Source organism: Coenobita brevimanus, chromosome 107 (assembly GCF_032717465.1).
Source record: "Coenobita brevimanus isolate Jiangsu-jjx chromosome 107, ASM3271746v2, whole genome shotgun sequence".
NCBI classification, from domain to species: Eukaryota; Metazoa; Arthropoda; class Malacostraca; order Decapoda; family Coenobitidae; genus Coenobita; species Coenobita brevimanus.
This window is the reverse complement of record NC_137060.1, coordinates 19,144,663-19,157,661: the sequence shown is the minus strand read 5'-3', so window position 1 is coordinate 19,157,661 and position 12,999 is coordinate 19,144,663. Positions and strand designations below refer to the sequence as shown.

Below are 12,999 nucleotides of genomic sequence, written 5' to 3'. Positions count from 1 at the left end.
ATTAGAACCACCCCCACATCCACTGCTCTACCCTGCACCTCCTTTACAACCCCATCCATGTATATATTAAACAGCCATGGAGGCATCACACAACCCTGTTTCAGTCCCGCATTGAGATAAAAGAACTCACTCAGCTCACCATCCACTCGCACCGTAACCCTAGCTCCCTCGTACATTCTCTTCACACCACTCAACAATTTCCCCTCCACTCCATATATTCTTAATACCTTCCACATGCCTTGCCTATCTATTCTGTCATAAGCTTTCTCCAAGTCCATGAAGGCAGCATACACTTTCCTTCCCTTCTCTAGATACTTCTCCACTAAACATCTTAGAACAAATATCTGATCTGCACACCCTTTTCCCTTCCTAAATCCCCCTTGTTCTTCTCCAACTAGCTCCTCTATCATATGCCTAACCCTATCAATGAGTATTCTACCATATATTTTACCAGTCACACTAAGTAGGCAAATACCCCTATGGTTACCACATACTTCTCTCTCTCCTTTTCCTTGGTATAAAGGAACATTTATACCTATTTCCAGTCCTCTGGAACCCTTCCCTCTTCCCAAGCCAATCTACACATTTTCCATATCCACTCCACAACAATCTCACCCCCATACCTAAGCATTTCACCACACACTCCATCAATTCCTGGGGCCTTTCCCAACTTAATATTCTTCATCGCTTCCACTACTTCCGCCCTACTGATCTCTTCCTCTCTCATCTCTTCTTCTCCCAGCCATTCCCCAACCACTTATACTCGCACTGCTCTCACTCTCCACATTCAACAGCTACTTACACAGCATAATATCCAACATCTGGAAGCATGGCATTATCATCTATCTATCTATCTATTGCCAGACGCCTCAATCCCGTTTGGGGTGGCCACAAACAAATTGCCTCCAAGTCGCCCTGTCCCCCGCCATTTCACTGCCCTGCTCCCAACTCACACCCCCCTCTCTCATATACCTCTCCACCCCATCCCTCCATCTCATCCTCGACCTCCCCCTCCCTCTTCCCCCCTCCACCTCACTCACATACACTCTCTTCGTCAGTCTTTCGCCCTCCATCCTCTCCACATGGCCAAACCACCTCAGTGTGTTCCTCATAATGCTTCCTATCCCATCCACATCCACACCACAACGCTCCTTTATATCCTCATTCGTCAGCCTGTCTCTCCACGTGACTCCACAGGCTCCTCTTAAATAACTCATTTCCACTGCTCTCACTCTTGACTTGTGTCCTTCCAACAATGTCCAAGCTTCACTTCCGTACGTTAGAGTTGGTATCACAATACTGTCATGTAGTAACTTTTTCACTTCCATGCTCACTTCCCTGTTTCTTATCACTGCTTTCAAGGAACCAGCAACCTTTCTTCCCTGTTGTACCCTTTCAAGCACTTCACCCTCCAAACCTCCATCCTTACTCATCACACTACCCAAATACTTAAATGTACTCACATTTTCCAATTCCTCACCATCTAACCTCGCTGTACATTCACTAACTTCACCTCTCTCAAAGACCATCACTTTACTCTTCCCTACATTCACCTTTAGGTTCCGTTTCTTACACACTCTCTCAAACTCATCCACCAAGCCTTGCAGCTCCCCTTCGTCTTCACTCACAACACAGTATCATCTGCAAACAACAGTACAGGGAGTTTCCAAACACTATCCTCTCTCACCAGGGCCACTCCAACATCCACTACCCTACCTTGTACCTCTTTTATTACCCCATCCATGTACAGATTGAACAACCATGGAGACATGACACATCCTTGTTTCAAACCAACTTTCAAAGAGAAAAATTCACTTAGTTCACCATCCACACGCACTGCAGCCTTCGCACCATCGTACATACTCTTCACAGCATTCAACAACTTCCCATCTACTCCATATATTCTTAACACTTTCCACAATCCTTGTCTATCCACCCTGTCATATTCTTTCTCCAAATCCATGAAAGCCGCATACAACTTATTTCCCTTCTCTAGAAACTTTTCCACTAAAGATCTAAGAATGAATATCTGATCTACACAACCTCTTCCCTTCCTAAAGCCTCCCTGTTCTTCTCCAACTAATTTCTCTGTTCTTTCTCTAACTCTGCCTATAAGTATCCTACCATACACTTTTCCTATTATACTAAGAAGACAAATGCCCCTATGATTACCACACACTTCTTTTTCCCCTTTTCCTTTGTACAAGGGAATAATTATACCTGACTTCCAATCCTCCAGGACTCTACCTTCCTCCCAGGCCAATCTGCACATCTTCCACATCCATTCTACTACTATCTCTCCCCCATGCTTCAGCATTTCACCACACACTCCATCAATTCCAGGGGCTTTCCCCGATTTAACTTTCTTCATTGCTTCCACAACTTCTATCCTACTGATTTCTTCCTGTCTTCTCACCTCCCTCCTTCTCCCAGCCATTCCCCAGCCACTTATACTCGCATTACTTCCATCCTCTACGTTCAACAATTCCTTAAAGTGTTCTCTCCATCTGCTCAGTTTTTCTCCCTTCTCCACTAGTAATCTACCATTTTTATCTTTCACTCCCCTGCTAACTTCACTTCCACCCTGTCTTACTCTTTTCACTTCTGTCCAGAACATTTTCGTACAGTCCCTCCACTTTACACTCAAATTCCTTCCAAATTCCTCATCCACTCTCTTCTTACTCTCTCTTACTAATCTTTTCACCTCTCTCTTCCTTTCCACATATAACTCTCTCTTCTGCCTCTCAACTTCTTCCACGCCCTTATTTCTCACCCATTCATTGTATGCTTTCTTCTTTTGTGCCACAGCCTGTTTCACCTCTTCAGTCCACCACGCTGTTCCTTGTACCCCCCTCCGCCTTCTCTTCCTTCCACACACCACATCACATGCTGCACATATTTCTTCTGTAAATATCTTACACACACCTTCCACGTCTCCCATCTGCTCCAATTCATATTTGTCCAATCGTTCCTCCACTTCTCTCTTATACTCTGCCTTTTTCTCATCCTCTTGTAACCTTTCCACTCTCCTTGCAACTACTCCTTCCTCTCGTCTTTGCAACTACTCCTTCCTCTCGTCTTTCCCTTCTTCTATTCCTCCATCTCACTTGCATCCTAATTCTGGCATTATCATCACAATCCCTAAACCCAACCAAGACCCCATGTTACCTTCCTCACACCGCCCCATCACTCTCCTCTGCACCCCTTCTAAAATCACTGAACAACTGGCACTACAACTAGCTACACCTCACACCCTCCTAGCCCAATCACAACATGGCTTTAGGCCAGTACACTCCACAAACACTCTTCTTACAGACCTTACAGTACACAGAGAGTTTTTGATGGCATGAATTCAACTAGGCCACCACAAAGAACACTTACTAAACACTCTAGACATTAGCAAAGCTTTTCATGCCATCCCCCGCATCGATCTATCTATCTATCTGTCTGTAGCCCAATGCCCTAATCCCACAAAGGGTGGCCACAAACAAAACTCCTCCAAGTCGCTCTGTCACCCACCATTTGACTACCGTCCCCACAACTCACTCCCCCCTCCCTCATATACCTCTCAACTCCATCCCTCCACCTCATCCTCGGTCTGCCTCTCCCTCTCCCTCCCTCCACCTCACCTACATACACCCTCTTAGTCTTTCATTCTCCATTCTCTCCACATGTCCAAACCACCTCAGTGTATTTCTCCTTATCTTCTCAACCACATCCACATCTACCCCACAATGTTCCTTCACTTCTTCATTCGTCAACCTGTCCCTCCATGTAATTCCACATGCTCCTTTCAAGTAACTCATTTCCACTGCTCTCACTCTTGACTTGTCCCCGTCTTGCAAGGTCCACGCCTCGCTTCCATACGTCAGGGTAGGGATCACAATACAGTACTATCATGCAGTGAGTTCTGAACTTCCATACTCACCTCCCTATTTCTCATCACTGCTTTCAGTGAACCAACAACCTTCCTTCCCTGCTGTACCCTTTCATGCACTTCATCCCCCAAAGTTCCATCCTTACTCATTGCACTACCCAAGTGCTTGAATGCACTCACATTCTCCATATCCTCACCATCCAACCTCACTGTACATTCTGTGACTTCATTCCTCTCAAACACCAAAACTTTACTTTTGTTTACATTAGCCTTCAGATTCCTCCTCCTACACACTGTCCCATATTCATTCACCAGACCTTGCAACTCCCATTCACCTTCACACAACAATACTGTATCATCAGCAAACAGTAACACCAGAATCTTCCAAATCTCACCCTCATTCATTAGAGCCACCCCAACATCCACTGCCCTACCTTGCACCTCCTTTACAACCTCATCCATGTATATATTAAACAGCCATGGAGACATCACACAACCCTGTTTCACTCCCACATTGAGATCAAAGAACTCACTCAGCTCACCATCCACTCGCACCGTAGCCCTTGCTCCTTCTTACATACTGTTCACAGCACTCAACAGTTTCTCCTCCACTCCATATATTCTTAATACCTTCCACATGCCTTGCCTATCTATTCTGTCATAAGCTTTCTCCAAGTCCATGAAGGCAGTATACACTTTTTTTCCTTCTCTAGATACTTCTCCACTAAACATCTTAGAACAAATATCTGATCTACACACCCTTTTCCCTTCCTAAATCCCCCTTGTTCTTCTCCAACTAGCTCCTCTGTCATATGCCTAACCCTGTCAGTGAGTATTCTACCATATATTTTTCCAGTCACAGTAAGAAGACAAATACCCCTATGGTTACCACATACTTCTCTCTCCCCATTTCCTTTGTATAAAGGAACAATTATACCTGATTTCCAGTCCTCTGGAACCCTTCCCTCTTCCCAAGCCAATCTACACAACTTCCATATCCACTCCACAACAATCTCACCCCCATACCTCGGCATTTCACCACACACACCATCAATTCCTTGGGCCTTTCCCATCTTGATCTTCTTCATTGCTTCCACTACTTCCACCCTACTGATCTCTTCCTCTCTCTTCTCATCTCTTCTTCTCCCATCCATTCCCCAACCACTTATACTTGCATTGCTCTCACTCTCTACATTCAACAAATCTTCAAAGTGCTCCTTCCATCTCTTCAATTTCTCTCTGTTCTCCACCAACAGTCTATTATTCCTATCTTTCACTCTCCTACTATTTCCCCTTTCACACTGCCTTACTTTCTTTACCTCCTTCCAAAACAATTTCTTACTTTCCCTCCATTTCACACTCAGATTCCTCCCAAATTCTTCATCCACTTTCTTCTTACTCTCCTTCACCAGTCTCTTCACCTCCCTTCTCCTGCACACATATACCTCTCTCTTCTCTCTCTCATCTTCTCCCCTACCTCTACTCGCTAGCCATTCACTATATGCCTGCTTCTTTTGTTCCACAGCTCATTTCACCTCATTATTCCACCATGCTGTCCCTTGCACACCCTTGCATCTCCTCCTCGCTCCACAAACCACTTCACACGCTGCTCCTGTCTCTTCCGTGAATATCTTACATACGTCTTCCACCCCTTCCATCTGCTCTAACTCATACCTTCCCAGTCTTTCTTCCACTATGCTCTTATACTCTACCATTTTCTCACTATCTTGCAACTTCTCCACTCTTCTCACAGGAGCTGTATCCTCCTGTCTTCCCCTTCGTCTCTTCAATAATTTTCTTTGCAGCTTTACCTCGGCCATCAATAAGTGATGGCCTGAGACTCCATTCCCCCACCCTCTCCACACTCTTGCATCCAACACTTGTCTTCTCATTTGCTCATCCACACACACGTAGTCTATCATTGCCTTTCGTTCAACAAGTTCACCATTCATCCTCCTTATTACTCTCCAACAAACTCACAAATAAAATATTCAACATAAACATGCACAATAACACAAAAAGATGGTTGGCAGACTACATAGCAGGTAGATATGCACATGTAACATTTGCCGGTCAGTCTTCGAACATCAGAAACTTCACAAATAGTGTCCCCCAAGGATCTGTTTTGTCCCTGTCACGGGGTTTTTAATATATCACGGGGTTTTTTAAAATAAATGCTAATATTATTTAAATGATAATAATGTTCAATAATATTGCAGAGCAGGGACAATGATTGTCTTACTAAATCAAGCAACGATTACTTGACGCTGACTTGCTTTGCACGATTCTCTAAGAACGAGAATTTATAAACTTCCTCAACAGTACACAGCAGAGACTAATTACTCAATTGCTGTTACTGTTAGCCTCTGGAGAAAGTTACTTCACCCCTGACAATAAATACCTAATACTAATAATAGTATCAGGTTCTTGCTGATGCTTAACTCCTAGGAGGCACAATGGATTTTAAGCTTAATACACAAGACTGGCCTAAGTACCAGTTATGAATGGCAAACGTTTATGCATGCTAGGAGCTATAAGAGAAATAAGCTTAATTGCGGAAAAATGAAACACAAGTTTACATTACATTAAGCTCAAGAAAAAGAAGTTAAATATTTGATTACAAAATAAATTTAACGTTACATTTCAAATCAAATTAATGAGATCGCACTCACTCATTCACACAAGAGCTAAATTCTTACGCCTAGGAAAAAACACCTTAACTAAGCTCTTAAACTAAGAAAACGAAAAGAAATACTGGTCAATGAATGCGGTGTATCACCCCAAGAAGGGTGGGAGCTTGGAGAACTGTAAAGTGGAGTTTGGGTACTAGCTGACCTCTCACACATCTGGAGCACAGGACCTCTCTCCGTCACAGCAAACACTTGACTAAGTCGTGGGAAAGAAAAGAGGAGCACTAGGCCGCATTTTTTAACGGTCAAGTGAGCGAAACGCGCCCAAAGCAAATCGCTCAGCGGAAGCGCTAATGTCTCACACAAAGACGATCACGTATGACAATGAAAAATTGATTTGACAAAGCTTCCGTCCGAATGAGCGGTTAACTGAACGATAAACTGGGATTCCACTTAAGTTCGCGGTTTCCCACAAAAGCTAATGTCACTAGCCGACTCGTGACATTACGCCCCATGAAAATCAAATCTTTTTTCCTTCAGAAAAAAGATTTCAATATGCATAGATATAAATCCTAGCTCAGTCACACAAGATTCACACTGTGGTGTGTGTGCTATCCTGCTACAGGAGAAAGTTGCAGTCGCCAGTGAGTGAAAAAAACTCGTATTTACGTTAATAGAAGCAAGCTTGAGGGAAAAACTCCGTGATGACGGTGAAAATCCTGTACTCAGGTCAAACTGAGCAAAAAGTCGCTACATTTACACTGACAACTAATTGTTGTGTAGCGTGATGTATGTAATACATGGTGTAGGTGTGACAGTTGTAGTGTAACTGTACCTACGTGTAAAATGACACAGTAAATAATAATATGGCGACGACGAAGGCAGAGGAGAAGAGGCGGCAGTGTGCGGCAGACGATCAGTTGGCCCACACAGCAAAACTGCTACACCCATTGCTGTACCTGCAAAACCAATTAAGGTGGAGCATCAAAAGTGTCAATGAGACAAAAATTTTATTATGTTACAATTACTCTCTCTGCCTAGCAGTCAGTGCTACGATGTACATTCGAGGTCGCCCTTATTTTATAGCACATGATTCATGTCGGCAAGTTGAGAATCCTTGTGCAAACTTGGGTCTTCCATAGCCACGAACTGCACACGGGTCCTCAACCTGTGCCTTAACCTACAGTACTTATATTAATATCGGGGAGCTGAGAATCCTTTTGCAAACTCGGGTCTTCCATAGCCTCGAGTCGCCTCTGCGGAGTTCTCACTTCCCCCTTTACCTACAGTACTTATATTAATATCGGGGAGCTGAGAATCCTTGTGCAAACTCGGGTCTTCCATAGCCTCGAGTCGCCTCTGCGGAGTTCTCTCTCGAACTTCCCCCTTAACCTACGGTGCTTATATTAGTATCGGGGAGCTGAGAATCCTTGTGCAAACTCGGGTCTTCCATAGCCTCAAGTCGCCTCTGCGGAGTTCTCTCTCGAACTTCCCCCTTTACCTACGGTACATAATATGTATGTACAGGCCCTGGACATACTATGTCCTGTGGGGCCAACAAGTGAGACGTCAGGCCTACACTCACTTCACCACTATCCTGTCTCTCAACTGACTCAGAGATTACAGGTGTGGTTACGAACAGCACAGGAAGGGCATGTCCCTGATTAGTGGTGTTACTTTGACACACACTGCAGGAATGGACAAAACTATCTATGTCTCGTCCCATCCCTGGCCAGAAAAAGTCAGCTCGGATACGGCCCTGGGTCTTCTTTTTGCCCATGTGACCTCCTGAGGCTGAACAATGACCCCATTGTAACACTGCTAGGCGGTACTTGGCGGGAACGACAAACTGCAGTCGAACCTCGCCCTCGGGTGTTCGTGACTCACGGTAGAGCCGTCCTTGTTTGCGAAGGAACCTGGCTCGACCACCCCGTGAATACTTAATCACTCGACCCTTTTGTTTGTTCCGCACGGCAGCAAGTGTCGGGTCAGAATGTTGTTCTTGTACAACAAGTTGACTGCACGTCAGATCTTGCGGCAATTCAGTGATCACTGGGGTGACACAGTCTGGAGCCTCAGCCATGGCTCGTGTTACCACAGCAGCCGAAGTCTGAGTAGCGTCATCATCGGAGCAACTATCCTTGACTCCGTGAATGTTGCCTACAATTAAGTCAAATAAAGGTTCTGGCATGACAACTGCAAGTGTCGTACCAGTATAAAATGGAGATGCCACCTGGATACATGCCTCAGGGAACAATCTCACTGATCCATCAATAAGGTTTGCATGGATCTGTCGACCTGTATACTGCTCAGGCCGAACTAGACTCTGCTTGACAGAGCAACCTGAGGAACCATTATCTCTCAGACCTTCACAGGCATGCCTCCCACAAACCCTGGCTGAACAAGGAAGGTACTGTCACCTGTGGAAGGGCCTGTGGAGGAAGCAGCTAGCCACTCATGAGGCTGCTGAATTGATGCGGCAAACATTGTGCCTTGAGAATTATATTGGGAAGATGGAACATTGGCCATCTGTGGAGGGGGGTTCACTGTCACTGTGGGACTAGTGAACTGTGGGGAAGTACCCATACTGGTAGGGACGTGACCACCGTGCTGCTGCTGAGGAATGAAGGCTGCGTTCGCTTCCTGCCTCTTTTGAGCTGGTGGTGAAAAAGTTTGTCCCGCCGGTCGGTTGCGTGGCTGATACTGCTGCTGGTTAGGGTACTTGTTGTACCTCTTCCACTCAGGTTTCTGAGTGTTTTGCCCCTGGTCCTTCCACTGCGGTTTTGGACCTTGGCCATTATTCTGAGAATGGCCTTGTTGCTGGGGTTCAGTCTGAGACGGCTTCCCAGACCTGGCAGCATCTTTTCTGCTGTTCCAGGTGTTTTGCTTACGAGTTTGATACCCATATGCAGTAATGAATGCGTCAGCCTTTTCTGCCATTTGGCTGGCATCTTTCACCTGGCAGATCTTAAGCTGTGCTCTGAGCTCAGCAGGCCACGACCTCTCTAGCTGTGTACGCAGCATAAGGTCAATTATCCCCTCACGCGTGGAAGGAGTTTCATCTTTCTCCATCCACTCATTTAAGTAAGCTGTGAGACGGTCGAGGAACTGAACAGCTGTCTCCTTGTCTTGGAGACGAGCTCGCATGAACTGAACTTTGGCGTCATCTACTGTGAGACCATACGCCTTAATGAGTGCAGCTTTCATCATCTCATACGTGAGATTGTCTCCACGAATTCTGTGGAGAATATCAAGGGCAGGGCCCTCAAATAAACTAAGAAATTGGAGCTGCTTAGCTGCCTCATCCAGTTGATACATGTCTGCCATGTCCTCAAAACGAGCTATGTACGGCTCGATTCGCTCGCCTTCCTTGTATGAAGGAAGCTTGATGCGTGGGGTCGCCAGGACATGTGCAGGGAGAACGCTCGTGGAGCTTTGACCAACTGCACCAGATGTATCTGAAGCCAAGGAATCTCGCTTGAGCTTCAGCATTTCATATTCGTGTTTTTCACATTCTTCTCGCTCGGCACGTTCATGCTCTCGTTCTCTCTCTCGTTCCTCACGCTGTTCTCGCTCGTGTTCTAAGTCGAGTTCGCGCTGTTTTTGCTCGTGTTCGCGCTGTTCTCGCTCGTATTCGCGCTCCTTTTCGCGTTCCTCACGCTGTTCTCGCTCGTATTCGCGCTGAATCTTACGCTCTTCACGGGCATCATTCTCGCACTGCTGCTCCTGATTATGCCGTGAGAGTATATACTCTTTAATTTCGGTTGGGTCTGAAAGACCCATTTCTTTGGCTTCCTGTAAAAATACAGTGGTAGCCATGGCGCCAATTTATTAAGCAAACGAAACTGAGTACTGACTGCTTCGCAAACGAATGCTAATGACACAAGTAAAGAATACAGACACAAGCTAGTGGTGACCAGTCTTACCTAGTTAACTGGAAAAGAATAAAGCAAAAATGCAAATAACTGAGAAGACTCAATAATTAACACAATGGGTACGGCGGCTACCCAGGAGCGAATAAAATCGTCTGGTGTTACCAAGAATAAACTAGAGTTAAGTACTCTGTTGATTAATAAAGCAAAATTCACTAGCTAAATCAACGGTAAACACCAGTAAACTTGTGCCAATAAACTTTAACGATAAATACCTAAATATGAACGAGTGAGTATTATCTCGTGAATAGCTTTAGAACTAGGAGTTAATATCCTGGAATGAGGTCGGCAATTGTCACGGGGTTTTTAAAATATCACAGGGTTTTTTAAAATAAATGCTAATATTACTTAAATGATAATAATGTTCAATAATATTGCAGAGCAGGGACAATGATTGTCTTACTAAATCAAGCAACGATTACTTGACGCTGACTTGTTTCGCACGATTCTCTAAGAACGAGAATTTATAAACTTCCTCAACAGTACACAGCAGAGACTAATTACTCAATTGCTGTTACTGTTAGCCTCTGGAGAAAGTTACTTCACCCCTGACAATAAATACCTAATACTAATAATAGTATCAGGTTCTTGCTGATGCTTAACTCCTAGGAGGCACAATGGATTTTAAGCTTAATACACAAGACTGGCCTAAGTACCAGTTATGAATGGCAAACGTTTATGCAAGCTAGGAGCTATAAGAGAAATAAGCTTAATTGCGGAAAAATGAAACACAAGTGTACATTACATTAAGCTCAAGAAAAAGAACTGTTAAATTTATTTATTACAAAATAAATTTAACGTTACATTTCAGATCAAATTAATGAGATTGCACTCACTCACTCACACAAGAGCTAAATTCTTACGCCTAGGAAAAAACACCTTAACTAAGCTCTTAAACTAAGAAAACGAAAAGAAATACTGGTCAATGAATGCGGTGTATCACCCCAAGAAGGGTGGGAGCTTGGAGAACTGTAAAGTGGAGTTTGGGTACTAGCTGACCTCTCACACATCTGGAGCACAGGACCTCTCTCCGTCACAGCAAACACTTGACTAAGTCGTGGGAAAGAAAAGAGGAGCACTAGGCCGCATTTTTTAACGGTCGAGTGAGCGAAACGCGCCCAAAGCAAATCGCTCAGCGGAAGCGCTAATGTCTCACACAAAGACGATCACGTATGACAATGAAAAATTGATTTGACAAAGCTTCCATCCGAATGAGCAGTTAACTGAACGATAAACTGGGATTCCACTTAAGTTCGCGGTTTCCCACAAAAGCCAATGTCACTAGCCGACTCGTGACAGTCCTCTACAATCTTTAACTTATACATGCACAACATACTCACACCCCATACACCACAGATACACATAGCTTCCTATGCAGATGATATAACACTTACATGTACACACCAAAATGCAAACACAGCTGCACAAATCCTCCAACCTTACCTCAACACACTACACGAGTGGTTCACCACAAACAGGCTCCAAATAGCCCCAGCCATATCTACAGTGACCCTCCTCACAAACTGGACAGCAGAATACAGTCACATTCCACACCTCACCATAAACAACACTCCTCTACCACATATACACACACACCCAAAATCCTTGGTGTAACATACAGTACATCAGTGTCATTTAAACAGCACATCACAAACATCAAAAATAAAATAACACCAAGACTCAGTTCCGTGAGGTCACTTGCCCATACAACATATGGGCACAACAAAGAAACCACCACCACAGTATACAAACATTACATACGTTCAGTGATGAATTAAGCAAACCCTGCTTGGTCTCCTAACCTCTCTAAAACACACTACAACATTCTACAGACCATTCAGAACAAGACCCTAAAAATAATCACAGGCTGCACAGCTATTACACCCACAGACCACCTACATCAAGAAACCAAAGTCCTCAAAGTCAAGGATCACCTAGACATGAGAGGCACCCAAATTCTTGCTGCAGCCTCCACAAACCCACAACGTCCACTACATTACATGGCAGCACATCTACACACACCAAGGAACATCAGAACACCCAGCACACGATATCATACACAAATACTGTCATCTCTTCCCCCTCGCCCGCCTCAGACCAGCCTCCAGAAGCATATCCATACTCAAATCAGTTGCCGTTCCATTGAGTCACTTAAGGACAACACACAGCTGCATGCATGGCCTCCTGATATCCACGCTTCTGAATCCTATCTCCCTTGTGAAGACAGGGTCCACCTGACCAGGCTGAGATGTGGGCATCATCCAGCCCTCTCAAGTTACCAGAAGAGGCTGGATGACTCCGTCACTGATGCTTGTCCAGAATGTAACACAGCACCCCATACCATTATGGAAGACTGCATTGCACACAATCACCTACACCAACAACACAACATACACTCCTTCAGAGCTCTGTGGGAAAGCCCGGTCTCAGCTATGGCCTTCCTTAGGGACTCGGGGCTGTTCGGCCAGACTGCCTAGGGAACAACTACTACTGTTACTACAAAAAGCCTTTCTTTAGAGATTCCCAACAAGTGGAAATAGAAAATTGAGTAAGGATGATG

At 44.7% G+C, this 12,999-nt stretch overlaps 1 protein-coding gene across 1 annotated transcript in view; it reads left to right on the top strand.

Moving 5' to 3' along the window:
- HERC2 (E3 ubiquitin-protein ligase HERC2) overlaps window positions 1-12,999 on the top strand; it is a 433,977-nt gene that overhangs the window by 291,236 nt on the left and 129,742 nt on the right. The gene's annotated exons all lie outside the window — the stretch shown is intronic.